This window comes from Hippopotamus amphibius, chromosome 7, assembly GCF_030028045.1.
Source record: "Hippopotamus amphibius kiboko isolate mHipAmp2 chromosome 7, mHipAmp2.hap2, whole genome shotgun sequence".
In the NCBI taxonomy this organism is placed as follows: domain Eukaryota; kingdom Metazoa; phylum Chordata; class Mammalia; order Artiodactyla; family Hippopotamidae; genus Hippopotamus; species Hippopotamus amphibius.
Genome location: NC_080192.1, coordinates 112,923,357 through 112,942,021, shown reverse-complemented (window position 1 = coordinate 112,942,021; position 18,665 = coordinate 112,923,357). Strand labels below are relative to the sequence as shown.

General features: G+C 37.4%; 1 protein-coding gene across 3 annotated transcripts in view; it reads right to left on the bottom strand.

Moving 5' to 3' along the window:
- The window catches only part of PREPL (prolyl endopeptidase like), a 57,621-nt gene that overhangs the window by 26,967 nt on the left and 11,989 nt on the right, over window positions 1–18,665 (bottom strand). The window lies entirely within an intron of this gene.

Here is an 18,665-nt window from a genome sequence, read left to right as displayed (position 1 = left end):
AGCATGATCATAATATTTCAACTAGGGAGAAAACATTTGCTTTTTAAAGATAATTCTTATTTCCTTCTCATTCAAGTACTACAATGTTAGCTCTATACCTATGAAATAATATACATTTCACAGATCTTAAATGTTTTATAAGCTCAATAAATTACTTCCTCTTTTTCATTTAAAAATGTAAACAAATAAGGTGGATATTTGATGACTATACTATTAAATTAAATGGATAAGTCCTTAAGATGCAGAAGTATGGAGAAGCGCTGGAGAGTGTTCAGAAATATTATGGGAAAGCAGTAAAGGAAATCCTATGAACATTTACATATTTAATAGCCAGGTGTGAGAAGTACAAGTCTACTGAGTTTTATAAAGTACTAAAATACCTCCTAAAAAGAGGAAGATGTCAAAGGGAGAGGAAGACATTATCATTATCAATAAATGTTCACTATTATTTTATTCACAGCAAGAGTTATGATAAGAAGTTTTGCATACTTTATATCTTCATTAGCCATAATTTTCTTCTCTAGTGGGGATAGGGAATCCTCCAAACAGAAGTGTTTATTATATCAAAAGGTGAATTAATGATTTATAAAACAGAGCTTCTCTTTGAGGTTAAGAAAAAAATAATATATTCATCTTCAAAAAGGAAGAACAAGGAAAAACAATGGAAAATTAACAAGTAGAGATACCCGTGAAAGCTAAATAAGGTATTCAGTGTCTTATTAGCAGTATCTAACAAGCTAAAAGCTTAAGCTGATCACTGGTGAGCACATAAATATCATATGAATTAATAAAATTTGGATAAGGCAAAACCTCAGTTGTCAAATAAAAAAAAGGGTTGAATAATTCAACACTCCACAGCTTTGCCTTGCTTAAGGAAAAGAATTCCAGCCAAGATTTTAAATGTCAGCTTTCTGCCAAAGATGACAACTGTAGTGATTTGTGCCAGAGAGTGCACTAAGCCTTTGGTAAGGACCTGCAACAGCTGGTAAATATTTATTGCACAAGGGTATCCATGATACTTTACCAACAGTGTAGAGAATGTAAGCTATAAATACAGTTCATATCACAAAGCGTTTACAATCTAATATTGAACATAAGAATAAAACAAAAATCACCAAAGCAAATTAAATACAAAAATAATCATTTTCAAAGTTTTTTAGACTTTCTGAGATGTTTTATGATTTGGATTAGATTCACATTAGCAACAATGGTTGTTACAGTAGTTTAAATCATTCACTCTCTACTTCAACCATAAAATGAATATGCTTGAGTAATGATTTGAAATTCAAATAGTGAAGACTCATATTTTTACTTTTTTTTTTTTTAGCATTTCTACAAAATTTAGTGTTGATCTTTAGAGCAGTGAGGCAAAATATCCATACCAATAATTTCCTATTGTTGATCTTTAGAGCAGTGAGGCAAATATCTATACCAATAATTTCCTATTATCACCCAAAGCACAAATCAGAAGATCACTAGAAATTTAACTAGAAACTGTAACTTAGTGGTAGAAGCTGCCTTTTCATTTCTAGATATATATTTATTCTGTTAATTCCTATTAGAACTTTTGAAGTATAGTCAGGATAGCTATGAAGAGAGTATCTCTTTCTACTACCTTGCAGCTCCTAGCACACTGTAGGTCAGGAGCTGGGCTCTGCCACTTTTAAACACCCATTCATATTGAGAGCCTTGGCCAATGCAGGGCTAAAGGCAACAGAGCTGGGCCGAATACCTATCCTCCTAAACTTATTTTCCACTCCTGATGAACTTTTTTATGTGTCACAAATCCAAATAAACTGAGTTTATCTTAACCAAAATAACCCTGAAAGCAATAGTTTTAACTGCTTTAGTAAAATGAAAGTAGAATTCAAGAGCTTTGTAAATAATTCCTCAAAAGGAATCACTCCCAGGGAAACTAAGATTTTATATAGTAATCCTAAAGTACTCCAAGTTGATTTTGGTTTAAGTTCCGTCCCCAAGAATACTCACTGGGTGTTTTAAACTTTCATTTCAATGCCAGCTAGCATTACCATTAGGGTATGCAGCTAAACCTATCCATTTTAGCTGAGTATCTTAATACATTAATAGTCTATTGGTTTTAAAGGAATATATTACCTAATGGAGCTGAAGTGAGGATAGCTTTAATTCTAAATTTTAAGAAAGTTACATGATACATGTACAGTATCACTCCATTAGTGGAAAAAAGAAGCATCCTTTCCCACCTTCTGGGTGGCCCATCACAAAACCGTTTTAACAACGAAAACTCCTAAGACAGGAAAATGGAATACTTAAACTTCATATTTATTTATTTGTTTGTTTATTTATTCACCACATGGCAGGCAGGATCTTAGTTCTCTGACCAGGGATTGAACCCATGTCCCCTGCAGTGGATGTGCAGAGTCTTAACCACTGGACTGCCAGGGAAGTCTCTTTACTGTAAACTTTATTATAGCAAACATGTTGAACTCTAAAAACTGGAAAACAGCACAACAGAACACTAGGAAATTTTTAGTCAAGATGGTGCCATTAATTAAAGGCTAATTCCAAGCTTGGGGCAGGGAGAGTGAAAAGCACGCTTAGTCATTTTGTCAGAAAGCAAGAAGTGTTCAAAAGTTCATGGAGATGTGTCAAAAGAACACAAGACCCAGTTTGAAGGGGCTCCTACAAGCCACATTTGGGACGGTTTGAGCATCAAAAACAATAATGACTGTAATTGATTATAATAAACTGAAAAAAATAAAAACAATAAAAACAAGCAAAAACAAAACACACACCAAACTAAAATAAAAAAACAAAGAGTACAAAAAAAGAGGGGAACTCTTCTTTACAGAATAATACCAGCTAATACATGGAGAAAATAACAGAAATAGAAAATCATGAGCAACCGCCAGTGAAACAAATGATTAGGGTAAAAATCATCCATGGTTATTAAGCTCATTAGGTGAAATGATGTTGAGTAATAAAATATTTGCACAAAGTATTACCCTACAGTCTACTAAGTAATTGCAAAGGGAATAATGCCCTGTTAACAATGGAGAGACCATCACCTTAACTGAAATCATCAAGCTTAGCACCATTAATAGTGGCACAACCCAAGATTATGTGTCTCCTGAAATAATGCAATATGAAACATTTTAATATAAGACAGAAAAAGAGTAAACCTAAAGGAACCAGAAGGAAATAAAATTAATTTGTTTCAATTAAATTGGTAAACTAATAGAGAGGACCAACAAAATAAAAATGTTCTTTAAAAAATGTATTAATAAAGATGTCTACAGCAAAACAGATTTAAAAAAAAATATTACAAATGAAAAAGGTATCATGATTACAGATACAATAAAGTTTTTAAAAAATTATGATAACATCCTTGCCTCTCTGAGCACCAGGCAGCACAGGCACTGGCAGTTGAGGACCAGGGACACCTTGGTGTCCTGTACCTGAGGCAGTGGAGCCCAGGAGGCGTCCCGGTCCCCATGTCGCTGTGACCTGCTGGCTGGTGATGCACAGGCCCAGGTGGGGGGCTCTCACGGCTGTGTCCTTTTGGCCTCGAGATCTGTTGAAGCACTGCCCTAGGGGCCAGGAAGAGCTCCCGTGGCCTGCTCCTTGTCAGACTGGTACGTCCACCACAGCAAGCTGCCAATGGCTGACCAGAGGCAGGTCCCTGCTGTGCCCATACCGGATTACATGATTTATTAAGAGTTTAACCCCAAGCAGGCCAGTGGCAACAAGTCCAGAAGGGGGCCCTTCAACTTTGACATGAAGACGGTTTGGCAAAGAGAGGCCGAAGAACTCAAAAAAGAGGAAAGAAAAGGCCTGGTCAAAAAACCAGTTTGCCCACAAACTTTTCCAAACTTATTAGCAATGGATATAAGGATGAATGGTTACAGCAGTGAGTGGACCCAGACAAGAGGACCCCACAGACACCCAGGGCCTCTACTTTGTCCCCATCCCCATGAGAAGCTGAGCTGCCCCCAGACGCAGAGGCTCCCAAAGATGCCAAGGAAGGCCCAGAGTCTTCTCTAAGTCCAGCAGTGCCTCCATCTGCCTCAAATGCCCCTGGAGCTCAAATAAACTAGGATATATCATGCACCTAGGATCTGTGTTACAGCTATAGTTATGAGGCCCCTGTTACAGTTTATCAACATAGATTCTTACTAAATGATCTATCTTAGAACAGATCTGAAGTCACTGCTGTGTAGATGGTGCCAGTGTTGGGTTTTGTTTCTTGCATCCCTCTGGGATGCCAGGCACGTGGCCTTTGTGTCCTGTGCCTTGCTGGCCTGGGATGTCCCCCGGTCTTGGAACCCGCCACTTCCTCCCCACCTTCAGCTGACATCACCTTCTGCTGTGTGAGCCTCTACTGGCACCACTTCTATTGAAACTGATGGTCTAGACTCTTAACTGGAAGAAACCACCCAAAAGCTTTTTCACTATTTGGTCCTGGAATCTTTGTAGAAATAATTTTTCTGTTACAAAAAAAGTATTTAATTCCAGATAACTGTGATATAGTTTATATTAAGAAAAAGATCAACTTATACCTTGAAGTTTTAAACATTTAGTGTAAAACCACTGTAGCATTTGCTAGTTTTAAATGTTTCATAGTATCTTTTGCATAAACTGGAATCCATAACATTGAACATTTATTATTTTGTATTAAGTAAAAATATGTTTAATTATTTAATTTAGTAGTCTTAACAAAAATGTTTTAATACTCAGACAATTCTCATTTTATAAGTTTCATTACTACTTATATGTAAGTAATTAGCATGAAAATGTAGTTTTATATTTTGTACATTTAATTCATTAATAAAACAATAATATTCTGCTGGAAAAAATTATAACATTCTTTACGCTAATATGTTGGAAAACATGATAAAATGGATAATAACGCAGAAAATAAATTACCAAGATCAACTCAAAAAAAAAAAAAAAAGAGGCGTATAAGCCAATAACTATTAAAGAAATTGATAATTAAGTGTCTCCTTCTTAAAAGAGACATAAAACCCAGATACTTTCAAAGGAAGCTTTCTCAAAGCCTCAAGGAAAAGATAATCTCATATGTTAACTATTTAAGAAAATAATGCCAGCTATTTAAAACTACTCAACTTATTTTATCAAGCTAATATAACCTTGACACTAAAACTACACACTGACAATTAAAAACCAATCTTACTGTAAAATATGGGTTGAAAAAACTCTACATTCATAAGTCAATTTATTAAAAAAAAAAAAAAAAGCACAAAATAAAGACAATAATAGTAATAATAAAATCCTATGTGACCAGGCAGGATTTATCTTAAGAATGAAAGAATGGTTCAACATTAGAAAAATCTATCAATCACAAATAAAGGAAATAGATCTTAGGCCCATTTCAGTTAATGCAGAAACAAACAGAAAATAATCAACACACTTAAAAAATGATAAAAACCTTAAATTAGGAATAGAGAGGAACTTCCTTGACTTAAGAAATGGTCTCTGTGTTTTTTTTACACAGAACCATACTAAGCATCTATGAAATCCTTTTCAAGACTCTTAATTATATTCATGGAAAATATCTAGTTATTGTTGGTGGAGGGCTTCTCATTCCACTGACCACTGCTGCCAAGGTCACTCATGGCTGGAGATATTATGGGGGGAAGAGATAAGATGGGGGAGTAGAAGGATGTAAGCTCAACTCTTCTTATGAAAACACTAAAATCACAAGTAACTGCTGAAAAACCACTGACAAAATAATGCTGGAACCTACCAAAAAAAGATATTCTACATCCAAAGACAAAGAAGAAGTCACAACAAGATGGTAGGAGGGGCACAATCATGATAAATCAAACCCTACACCCTCCAGGTGGGTGACCCACAAACTGGAAAATAATCACATCACAGAAGTTCTCCAAAAGGAGCAAAAGTTGTAAGCCCCACATCAGGCTCCCCAGCCTGGGGTTCTGGCAATGGGAGGAGGAGCCACCCGAGAATACAACTTTGAAGGCCAGCAGGATTTGATAGCAGGAATTCCACAGGACTGGGGAAATAGAAACTCCACTCTTGGAGGGCACACATAAGATCTCGTGTGCACCAGGATCAAGGGAAATGAGAAGTGACCTCATAAGTGCCTGGGCCAAACCTATGGTTTAGTACTAGAAGTTCTTCTGTGGAGGTGCGGAGTGGCTATGGCTATGTGGGGATAAAGACACTGGCAGCAGTAGTTCTGGGGAGTACTCATTGGCATGAGCCCTCCTGGACACTGCAATTTTCCCACCAAGACCTGGCCCCACCCAACAGCCTGTAGGTTCCAGTGCTGGGACGCCTCAGGCCAAAAAACCAACAGGGCAGGAACACATCAGCAGACAGGCTGCTTAAAGTCTTCCTGAGCACACAGCTTCCCGCTAAACACACCCCTTGACATGGCCCTGCCCACCAGAAGGATGAGACCCAGCTCCACCCACCAGTGGGCAGGAACCACTCCCTCCTGCCATGAAGCCTGGACAAGCCTCTTCAGACAGCCTCATCCAGCAGGGGGCAGACAGCAGAAGCAAGAAGAACTACAGCCCTGTAGCCTGTGGAACAGAAACTGCAATCACTGAAAGTTAGACAAAATGAGATGGCAGAGGAACATGTCCCAGATGAAGGCTTAAGATAAAACCCCCAAAGAACTTGTAAGTGAAGTGGAGATAGACAACCTATCTGAAAAAGAATTCAGAGTAATGATAGTAAAGATGATCCAAGACCTCAGAAAAAGAATGGAGGCACAGATTGAAAAGATACAAGAAATGTTTAATAAAGACCTAGAAGGACTAAGAACAGAGATGAACAAGACAATAACTGAAATGAAAATTACATTTGAAAGAATCAATAGAAATAACAGGCAGAAGAACAGATAAGTGATCTGGAAGACAGAGCAGTGGAAATCACTGCTGTGGAAAAAAAGAAAAAAGAATGAAAAGAAATGAGGACAGTCTAAGAGCCCTCTGGGACAACGTTAAATGCACCAACATTCACATTATAGGGGTCCCAGACAGAAAAGACAGAAAAAAGGGACCTGAGAAAATACTTGAAAAGATAATAGCTGAAAACTTCCCTAATGTGAGAAAGGAAACAGTCACCCAAGTTCAGAAAGCACAGAAGAGTCCCAGACAAGATAAACCCAAGGAGGAACACGCTGAGACACACAGTAATCAAACAGAAATTAAAGACAAAGAAAAAATAATAAAAGCAACAAGGGAGGAGCAATAAATATCATATAAGAGAATTCTCATAAGGTTATCAGCTGATTTCTCAGCAGAAACTCTGCAGGCCAGAAGGGAGTGGCAAGATATATTTAAAGTGTGAAAGAGAAGAACCTATAACCAAGAATGCTCTAATCAGCAAGGAGCTCATTCAGATTCAATGCAGAAATCAAAAGCTTTACACACAACCAAAAGCTAAGAGAATCTGGCACTACCAGACCAGCTTTGCAACAAATGCTAAAGGATCTTCTCTAGGTGGCAAAAAAGAAGTCACAGCTAGAAACAAGAAAATTAAGAATGGAAAAGCTCAGTGGTGAAGGCAAACAAACAGTAAATGAGGAAATCATCTACACACAAATATGATACCAAAACCAGCAATCATGAGGAGAGTACAAATGCAGGATGTTGGAAATGCATTAGAAACTAAAAAACCAGCATATGTGGACACTAAGGGAAAGAGAAAAGCCAAAAAAGAAAGAAAAAATTAAAAGGCTAGCAACTTAAAACAATCTTGTTTACATACAGATAGACTGCTATATCAAAACCTTATGGTAATCGCAAACCAAAAATCTACAATAGATACACACACACAAAAGAAAAAGGAGTCCAAACACAACACGAAAATTAGTCATCAAAACATGAGAAGAAACAAGAGAAAAGGAAGAAAAGACCTACAAAAACAAATCTAAAACAATTAACAAAATGGCAATAAGAACATACATATCGATAATAACTTTAAATGTAAATGGATTAAATGATCCAACCAAAAGACATAGACTGGCTGAATGGATACAAAAACAAGACACATGGATTTCCTAGGTGGTGCAGTGGTTAAGAATCTGCCTGCCAATGCAGGGGACACAGGTTCAAGCCCTGCTCTGGGAAGATTCCACATGCCATGGAGCAACTATGCCTGTGCGTCACAACTATTGAACCTGTGCTTCTAGAGCCCGTGAGCCACAACTTTTGAGCCTGTGTGCCGCAACTATTGAAGCCCATATGCCTAGAGCCCGTGCTCCACAACGAGAGAAGCCACTACAATGAGGAACCCGCGCACCACAATGAAGAGTAGCCCCCGCTCGCAGCAACTAGAGAAAGCCCGTGTGCAGCAATGAAGACCCAACATAGCCAATAAATAAATAAAATAAATGTATAAAAAACAAAAACAAAAAACCAAGACCCATATATATGCTGTCTACAAGAGATCCACTTCAGATCTAGGGATACATACAGACTGAAAGGGAGGGGATGGAAAAAGCTATCCCAGGCAAATGGAAATCAAAAGAAAGCTGGAGCAGCAATACTCATATCAGACTAAACAGACTTAAAAAACTGTTATAAGAAACAAGGAAGGACACTACATGATGATCAATGAATCAATCCAAGAAGACTGTTATAATTGTAGATATATATGCACCCAATATGGGAGCACCTCAATACATAAGGCAAATACTAACAGCCATAAAAGGAGAAACTGACAGTAACACAACAACAATGGGGGACATTAACACCCCACTTTCATCAATGGACAGATCATCCAGACAGAAAATCAATAAGGAAACACAGGCCTTAAATGACACATTAGACTAGTTGGACTTAATTGATATTTACAGGGCATTCCATCCAGAGGCAGAAGAATACACATTTTTCTCAAGTGCCCATGGAAAATTCTCCAGGACTGATCACATGCTGGGCCACAAAGCGAGCCTCAGTAAATTTAAGAAAATTGAAATTGTTCAAGCATCTTTTCCGATCACAATGCTATGAGAAGAAAACTGTATAAAATTGTAAAAAAACAAAACCAAAACAAGCAAAAACATCGTAAAAAACACAAACATATGGAGGCTAAACAATATGTTACTAAACAACCAATGGAACACTCAAGAAATCAAAGAGGTAATAAAAAAATACCTAGAGACAAATGAAATCAAAAGCTCGCCAATCCAGAATCTATGGGATGCAGCAAAAGCAGTTGTAAGAGGGAAGTTTATAGCAATAATATCTTACCTCAGGGAACAAGAAAAATCTCAAATAAACAGCCTTACCTTACACCTAAAGCAACTAGAGAAAGAAGAACAAACAAAACCCAAAGTTAGCAGAAAGAAAGAAAGAAAAAAAGATCAGAGTGGAAATAAATAAAAGAGAGACAAAGAAAACAATAGAAAAGATCAATGAAACTAAAAACTGGTTCTATGAAAAGATAAACAAAATTGATAAACCTTCAACCAGACTCATCAAGAAAAAAAGGGAGAAGGCCCACATCAATAAAATTAGAAATGAAAAAAGTTACAGTGGACACCACAGAAATACAAAGGATCATAAGAGACTTACTATAAGCAACCAAGTGCCAATAAAATGGACAACCTAGAAGAAATGGACAAATTCTTATTAAGGTACAATCTCCCAAGACTGAACCAGGAAGAAACAGAAAATATGAACAGACCAATCACACACATTGAAATTGAAATCTATGATTAAAAAACTCCCAACAAACAAGTCCAGGACCAGATGCCTTCAAAGGTGAATTCTATCAAACATTTAGAGAAGAGTTAACACCTATCCTTCTGAAACTATTCCAAAAAATTGCAAAGGAAGGAACACTCCCAAACTCATTCTACAAGGCCACCATCACCCTGATACCAAAATCAGACTAAGATACTACAAAAAAAAAAAAAAAAAAAAAATTACAGGCCAATATCACTGATGAAGACAGACACAAAAATCCTCAACCAAATATTAGCAAACCAAATCCAACAATATATTAAAAGGATCATACACCATGAAAAAATGAGATTTATCCCAGGGATGCAAAGATTTTTCAATATCCTCAAATCAATCAGTGTGACACACCACAATAAATTAAAGAATAAAACCTACATGATCATCTCAGTAGGTGCAGAAAAAGCTTTTGACAAAATTCAACACCCATTTATGATAAAAACTCTCCAGAAAGTAGGTGTAGAGAGAACATACCTCAACATAATAAAGGCCATATATGACAAATCTATAGCTAACATCATACTCAATGGTGAAAAGCCAAAAGCATTTCCTCTAGGATCAGGAATAAGACAAGGATGTTCACTCTTCGTCACTTTCATTCAACATAGTTATGGAAGTCCCAGCCATGACAATCAGAGAAGAAAAAGTAAAAGGAATCCAAATTGGAAAAGAAGTAAAGCTGTCACTGTTTGCAGAAACATGACATTACACACAGAAAATTTTGAAGATGCTACCAGAAAACTACCAGAGCTCATCAATGAGTTCAGTAAAGTTGCAGGATACAAAATTAATACACAGAAATCTGCTGTATTTCTATGCACTAACAATGAAAGATCAGAAAAGGAAGTTAAAGAACCGATCCCATTTACCCTTGTATCAAAAAGAATAAAAATACAGTAAAACCTTGGCTTGCGAGCAACTTGTTCTGAGTGTTCCACAAGATGAACAAACACTTCTAATAAATTTTAACTTGATAAACGAGTGATGTCTTGCAATATGAATAGTACGTGACACCTAATGTCACATGATCACAACTGAGCCAATGGTTCTCTCTCTGTTGCTGTGGGATTTCTCCAATTCTGCTTGGAGAAAACTGTGGCCTGACTGCATTCTTGAACATGATTTAGAAGGGCTTGCTCATGAACAGGAACTGCCAGTTGTTGATGATATTGTGTCCTTGGGGAAGACCATGGGACTGGAGGTGAATGAGGATGACATTCAAGAGCTGGTGGAGGAACATGGCCAGGAGCTGACCACCGATGAACTGATGGATCTGCATTGCAAGCAACAGCAAGAGGTTATGGAGGAGATCTCACCTACAGAGGAGGAGGAGAAAAAGGCGGAGGAATCCCTCATTTCAAATGAGATTAGCGAGATGTGTAAAATGTGGGAAACAATGCAAAATTTTGTAGAAAAGCACCACCAGAATAAGGATGTAGCAGTGCGAGTGATGAATCTGTTTAATGACAATGCAATGTCACATTTCTGTGAAATCCTCAAAAGGAGGCAAAAACAAGTGTCATTGGATAGATTCCTTGTTAAAGTTACACAGAAAGAAAAAGATTCCATTGAGCCAAGAGATAGCAGTGATTCCAACAGTGACAGTGAAAGTCGTCCTACACAATAACCCTCCTCTCTCTTGTCTTCCTCACACCAGCCGTGAAGGTTTTAAAAGGTAAGTGCAGGTTAATTTATTTTTCTTTATATTTTGTATTTTCTTTATTACTTTGTATTATATTACTGTATTGTAATCATTTTTATAGGAATATTTTTGGGTTGTGGAATGAATCATCTGAGTCTCCATTATTTCCTATGGGGAAATTTGCTTTGATATACAAGTGCTTTGGATTATAAGCATGTTTCCGGAACAAATTACACTTGCAAACCAAGGTTTTACTGCACCTAGGAATAAACCTACTGAAGGAAGTAAAAGACCTGTACCCCCCAAACTGTAAGACACTGATGGAAGAAATCGAGGATGACGCAAATAGATGGAAAGATATACCATGTTCTTAAATCGGAAGAATCAATGTCAAAATGACTATACTACCCAAGGCAACCTACAGATTCAATGCAATCCCTATCAAATTACCAATGGTATTTTGCACAGAACTAGAATAAAAAAATTTTTTAAATTTGTATGGAGATACAAAAGACCCCGAATAGCCAAAGCAATCTTGAGAAAGAAAAACGGAGCTGGAGGAACCAGGTTCCCTTACTTCAGACTATATTACAAAGCTACTGTCAGCAAAACAGTACAATACTGGCACAAAAACAAAAATATAGATCAATGAAACAGGATAGAAAGCCCAGAAATAAACCCCCACACCTATAGTCAATTAATCTATGACAAAGGAGAAAAGACTATACAATGGAGAAAAGACAGTCTCTTCAATAAACTGTGCTGGGAAAACTGGACAGCTACATGTAAAAGAATGAAATTAGAACATTCTTTAACACCATACACAAAAATAAACTCAAAATGGATTAAAGACCTATATGTAACACCAGATACTATAAAACTCTTAGAGGAAAACATAGGCTGAAAACCCTCTGACAAATCTTTTTTGATCTGTCTTCCAGAGTAATGGAAATAAAAACAAAAATAAACAAATGGAACCTAATTTAAACTTAAAAGCTTCTGCACAGCAAAGGAAACCGTAAACAAAACAAAAAGACAACCCACAGAATGGGAGAAAATATTTTCAAAGATGCAATTAACAAGGGATTAATCACCAAAATTTACAAACAGTTCATACAGCTCAATATCAAAAAAACAACCTAATCAAAAAATGGGCAGAAGCTCTAAATAGACATTTCTCCAAAGAAATCATATAGATGGTGAAGAGGCACGTGCAAAGATGCTCAATCAACATCACTAATTACCAAGGAAATGCAAAACAAAACTACAATGAGATATCACCTCTCACCAGTCAGAATGGCTATCATCAAAAAGTCTATAAACAATAAATGCTGGAGAGGGTGTGGGGAAAAGGGAACCCTCCTACAATGTTGGTGGGAATTTAAATTGGTACAGCCACTATGGAGAACAGTATGGAAGTTCCTTAAAAAAGTAAAAGAGCTACCATATGATCCAGCAATCCCACTCCTGGGCATATATCTGGAGAAAACCATAGTTTGAAAGGATACATGCACCTCAATGTTCATTGTTGTGCTGTTTACAATAGCCAAGAATGGAAGCAATCTAACTGTCCACTGACAGAGAAGTGGATAAAGAAGATGTGGTATGTATATACAATGGAATGTTACTCAGCCATTAAAAAGTATGAAATAATGCCATTTCCAGCAACCTGGATGGACCCAGAGTTTATCATCCCAAGTGAAGTAAGTCAGACAGAGAAAGACAAATATCATATGATATCACTAATGTGAGGAATCTTAAAAAAAGAAAAAAAAGATACAAATGAACTTATTTACAAAATAGAAACAGACTCACAGACTTAGAAAACAAACTTATGACCACTGAGCCTGCGTGCCTAGAGCCTGTGCTCTGCAACAAGAGAAGCCACCACACTGAGAAGCCCATGCACTGCAGCGAAGAGTAGCTCCCCCTCGCCACAGCTGGAGAAAGCCCCATGCAGCAACGAACACCCAATGCAGCCCAAAAAACCCCAAAAAGAGAAAAACTTACGGTTAAAAATGGGAAAGGTGGGGGAGAGGGACAAATTGGGAATTTGGGATGGACATATACACACCAATATATATAAAATAGGTAACAAACAAGGACACCACAGGGAACTCTGCTCAATATTCTCTAATAACCTAAGTGGGAAAAGAATTGGAAAAAGAATAGATAAATGTATAGCATAACTGAATTACTTTTCTGTACACCTGAAACACAACATTGTTAATCACCTATACCCCAATATAAAATAAAAATGAAAAAAAAAAAAGATATTACTTCATTAAGGAAAAAAAAAAGGTCTCAGATGGCTACTACAGCACAAAGTACAAATGTTAATTCTAGGTATTCACAGTACTTGACCTATCAGGATTATGAAACAGTTGATCACTTTCTCCTCCTAAAAACACTCCTCTTCACTTGGCTTCCAGGATACCTCATTCTCATTGTTTGCTTCTTATTCCACTGGCCCTTCTCAGTCTCTTTAGCTAGTTCCTACTCAACTCCTTGGCTCTTACCATCCACATAGCCCAGATCACTTCTTTATCTATAGTCTGCACTAATTCACTTGATGATCTCATTCAGTCCCATGACCTTCAAAGCTGTTTATGTGCAGAGCACTCCTAAATTTATATGCCTAACAAGTAATATCAAAAAATGTTCAAAACTGAACATCCAATTTCCCCATGTATCCTCTCCCCACAAAAATCTCCTGTTCTGTAGGCAATCTTTCCTATCTTCATAAATAACTGTCTTTCCAAGCTGCTCATGCTTAAAAGTATGTCTTCTTTATCTTTCTTTCTTGCCACAACCAAGTGATCTGCAAACCTCATCAATTCTACTTTCAAGATATATCTGACTTGCCTTGACCACTCTACTAAAATCATAGCTCATCCTATCCCAACATGGCCTATTTAATCTTTCCTTGTCCTATTTCATTTTTTATTGTACCTATTGCCTCTGACATACTTTGTATTTTACTCACATATTTCTTTATTCTCTCTCTCTCCCTAGAACCAGAAAGGTAACCTCCATGAAGGCAGGGATCTTTGTTTCCTTTGCTCAATGCTATATACTCAGTGGGTAGAATGATGCATAGTAGGTGTTCAACAAACAATTGCTGAGTTGAATGAAACACAGATAGCACAAAACATAAAAATTTAAAAACCTGTTTAACAAAAGACATCAGAAACGAAGTGAAAAGTTGGCACAAATATGGGGAAGATATCTATAGCATAAATAAAGGACAAAGGATATGTGAAGAACTCCTATGAATCAGTAAGAAAAAGACAAACACAACAGGAAAAATGGTCAAAGTACATCAATAAGCAATTCAAGAAGACAAAACCAATGGTGTCAATAAACATAAAAGATGTTCAACCTCACTATTAGGGCAATGAAAATTAAGCAACAATGACATACTATTTATCCATCAGAAGGGCAAAAAGAAGAGGTCTGATAATAACAAATGTTATTCAAGATATAGAGATAGAATTCTTATATATTACTTTCTATCTTAAGTGTAAGATAGTTCTATCGATTTAGAAATTAATTTGACAAGAAACATTAGGATGTGAATACAATTAGTAATTTCAATTCTAGATACAGACTCTAGAGAAAGACAAGCACATGTGGATAAAGAGATACATACAAGACTGTGCTCTGCAGCTTTTTTGGGTAAGTCTGGAAATTGGAAACAACCTACATGCTTGTCCAAAGAAAATCGAGTAATTGTGGCATATCATAGAATACTACACACCAGTTGTGAAAAATGAACCAGAGATACATGTATTAATGTGGAATCTCAAAATCTTAACCTTGAACCACAAAGCAAGTTATAAAATTGTATGTACATTATTTACATAAAGTTGCAAAACATGCAAAAGAACATTATATATCATCTGTGGATACAAGTACATGTGCTACCAACTTACATAAAAACATACATGGAAAGAGGTTAAGGTTAAGGTTACCTTCCTTATCTCTCCAATGATCATCACTGGGGAGGTAAGGAAGGTAATATGATCAGGGAAGTACACAGGAGTCTTCAAATACATCTGTAACTTTTTTGGTTAAGAAAAAAGTCACATGAGAAGAATCAAGATGGCGGAGTAGGAGGACGTGCGCTCACTCCCTCTTGCAAGAGCACTGGAATTACAACTAACTGCTGAACAACCATTGACAGAAAGACACTGGAACTCACCAAAAAAAAACCACCCCACATCCAGAGACAAAGGAGAAGTCGCAATGAGATGGTAGGAGGGGTGCAACTGTGTTAAAATCAAATCCCATAAATGCTGGGTGGGTGACTCACAAACTGGAGAACAGTTATACCACAGAAGTCCTGAGGGTTCTGGGCCCCACATCAGCCTTCCTAACCTGGCAGTCCAGCAACGGGAGGAGGAATCCCCAGAGAATCAGACTTTGAAAGCCAGCGGGATTTGATTGCAGGACCTCCACAGGACTGGGGGAAACAGAGACTCCACTCTTGGAGGGCACACAAAAAAGTGTGCTCACCAGGACCCAGGGGGAAGGAGCAGTGACCCCATAGGAGACTGAACCAGACCTACCTGCTGATGCTGGAGGGTTGCCTGCAGAGGTGGGGGGCAGCTGTGGCTCACCTAGGAGACAGGCGCACTGGCAGCAGGGGTTCTGAGAAGTGCTCATTGGTGTGAACTCTTCCAGAGTCCACCATTAGCTCCACCAAAGAGCCTGTAAGCTCCAGGGCTGGATCGCCTCAGGCCAAATGACCACCAGGGTGGGAACACAGCCCCACTCATTGGCAGACAAACAGATTAAAGTATCACTGAGCTCCACCCACCAAATCAGATTAAAGTTTTACTGAGCTCCACCCACCCAGCCCAACCCACCATCAGTCCCTCCCATCAGGAAGCACCCACAAGCCTCCTAGACAGCTTCCTCCACAAGAGGGCAGACAGCAGTATCAAGCAGTATCAGCACTATTTCATCCTGTGGAACGGAAAATCACAGCCACAGAACGACAGAGAAAATGAAAAGGCAAAAGACTTTGTACCAGATGAAGGGACAGGACAAAACACCAGAAAAACAACTAAATGAAGAGGAGATAGGCACTCTTCTGGAAAAAGAATTCAGAATAAGATGGTGAAGATGATCCAGGACTTTGAAAAAAAGACTGGACACAAAGATCGAAAAGTTGCAAGAAAAGTGTACCAAAGACCTAGAAGAATTAAAGAGCAAACAAACAGAGATATGCAACACAAGAACTGAAATGAAAAATACACTAGAAGGAACCAATAGCAGATTAACTGAGGCAGAAGGACGAATAAGTGACCTGGAAGACAGAATGGTGATAATCACTGATGCAGAAAAGAATAAAGAGAAAAGAATGAAAAGAACTGAAGACAGTCTAAGAGACCTCTGGGACAATGTTAAATGCACCAACATTTGCATTATAGGGGTCTCAGAAGGAGAAGAGAGAGAGAAAGGACCTGAGAAAATATTGGAAGAGATTTGAGTTGAAAACTTCCCTCACATGGGAAAGGAAATAGCTACCCAAGTCCAGGAAGTGCAGAGAGTCCCAGGCAGGATAAACCCAAGGAGAAACATGCCAAGACATATGGTAGTCAAATTGACAAAAATTAAAGACAGAAAAAAGTTATTAAAAGCAACAAGGGAAAAATGACAAATAACATACAAGGGAACTCCCATCAGATTAACAGCTGATTTCTCAGCAGAAACTCTACAAGCCAGAAGGCAGTGGCATGATATATTTAAAGTGATGAAAGGGAAGAACCTACAACCAAGAGTACTCTACCCAGCAAGGATCTCATTCAGATTTGACGGAGAAATCAAAACCTTTACAGACAAGCAACAGCTAAGAGAATTCAGCACCACCAACCAAGCCTTACACCAAATGCCAAAAGAACTTCTCTAAGCGGGAAACATAAGAGAAGAAAAGGACCTACAAAAACAAAAACAAAACAATTAAGAAAATGGTACTAGGAACATACATATCGATAATCACCTTGAATGTAAATGGACTAAATGCCCCAACCAAAAGACACAGACTGGCTGAATGCATACAAAAACAAGACCCATATATATGCTGTCTACAAGAGACCCACTTCAGACCTAGGGACATGTACAGACTGAAAGTGAGGGGATGGAAAAAGATATTCCATGCAAATGGAAATCAAAAGAAAGCTGTAATAGTGATACTCATATCAGATAAAATAGACTTTAAAATAAAAAATGTTACAAGAGACAAGAAAGGACACTACATAAAGATTGAGGGATCAATCCAAGAAGAGATAACAATTATAAATATATATGCACCCAATATAGGAGCACCTCAATACATAAGGCAAATGCTAACAACTATGAAAGAGGAAATCGACAGGAACACAATCATAGTGGGGGACTTTAACACCCCACTTACACCAATGGACAGATCATCCAGACAGAAAATTAATAAGGAAACACAAGCTTTAAATGACACAATAAATCAGCTGGATTTAGTAGATATCTATAGGACATTATATCCAAAAACAGCAGATTACACATTCTTCTCAAGTGCACATGGGACATTCTCCTCAAGTGCACATGGGACATTCTCCAGGATAGATCACATTTTGGGTCATAAATCAAGCCTTGGTAAGTTCAAGAAAATTGAAACTGTATCAAGCATCTTTTCTGACCACAATGCTATGAGATTAGAAATCAATTACAGGAAAAAAACTGTAAAAAACACAAACACATGGAGGCTAAAGAATATACTACTAAATAACCAAGAGATCACTGAAGAAATCAAAGAGGAAATCAAAAAATATCTAGAGACAAATGACAATGAAAACACAACGATCCAAAACCTATGGGATGCAGCAAAGGCAGTTCTAAGAGGCAAGTTTATAGCGATATAATCCCACCTCAAGAAACAAGAAACATCCCAAATAAAGAATCTAACCTTACCCCTAAAGAAACTAGAGAAAGAAGAGCAAACAAAATCCCAAGTTAGTAGACGGAGAGAAATCATAAAGATCAGAGAAGAAATAAATGAAATAGAGACAAAGAAAACAATAGCAAAACTCAACAAAACTAAAAGCTGGTTCTTTGAGAAGATAAATAAAATCAATAATCCTCTAGCAAGACTCATCAAGAAAAAGAGGGAGAGGAATCAAATCAATAAAATTAGAAAGGAAACAGGAGAAGTTACAACGGACACTGCAGAAATAAAAAGCACCATAAGAGATTACTACAAGCAACTATATGCCAATAAAATGGACAACCTGGATGAAATGGATAGATTCTTAGAAAAGTATAAC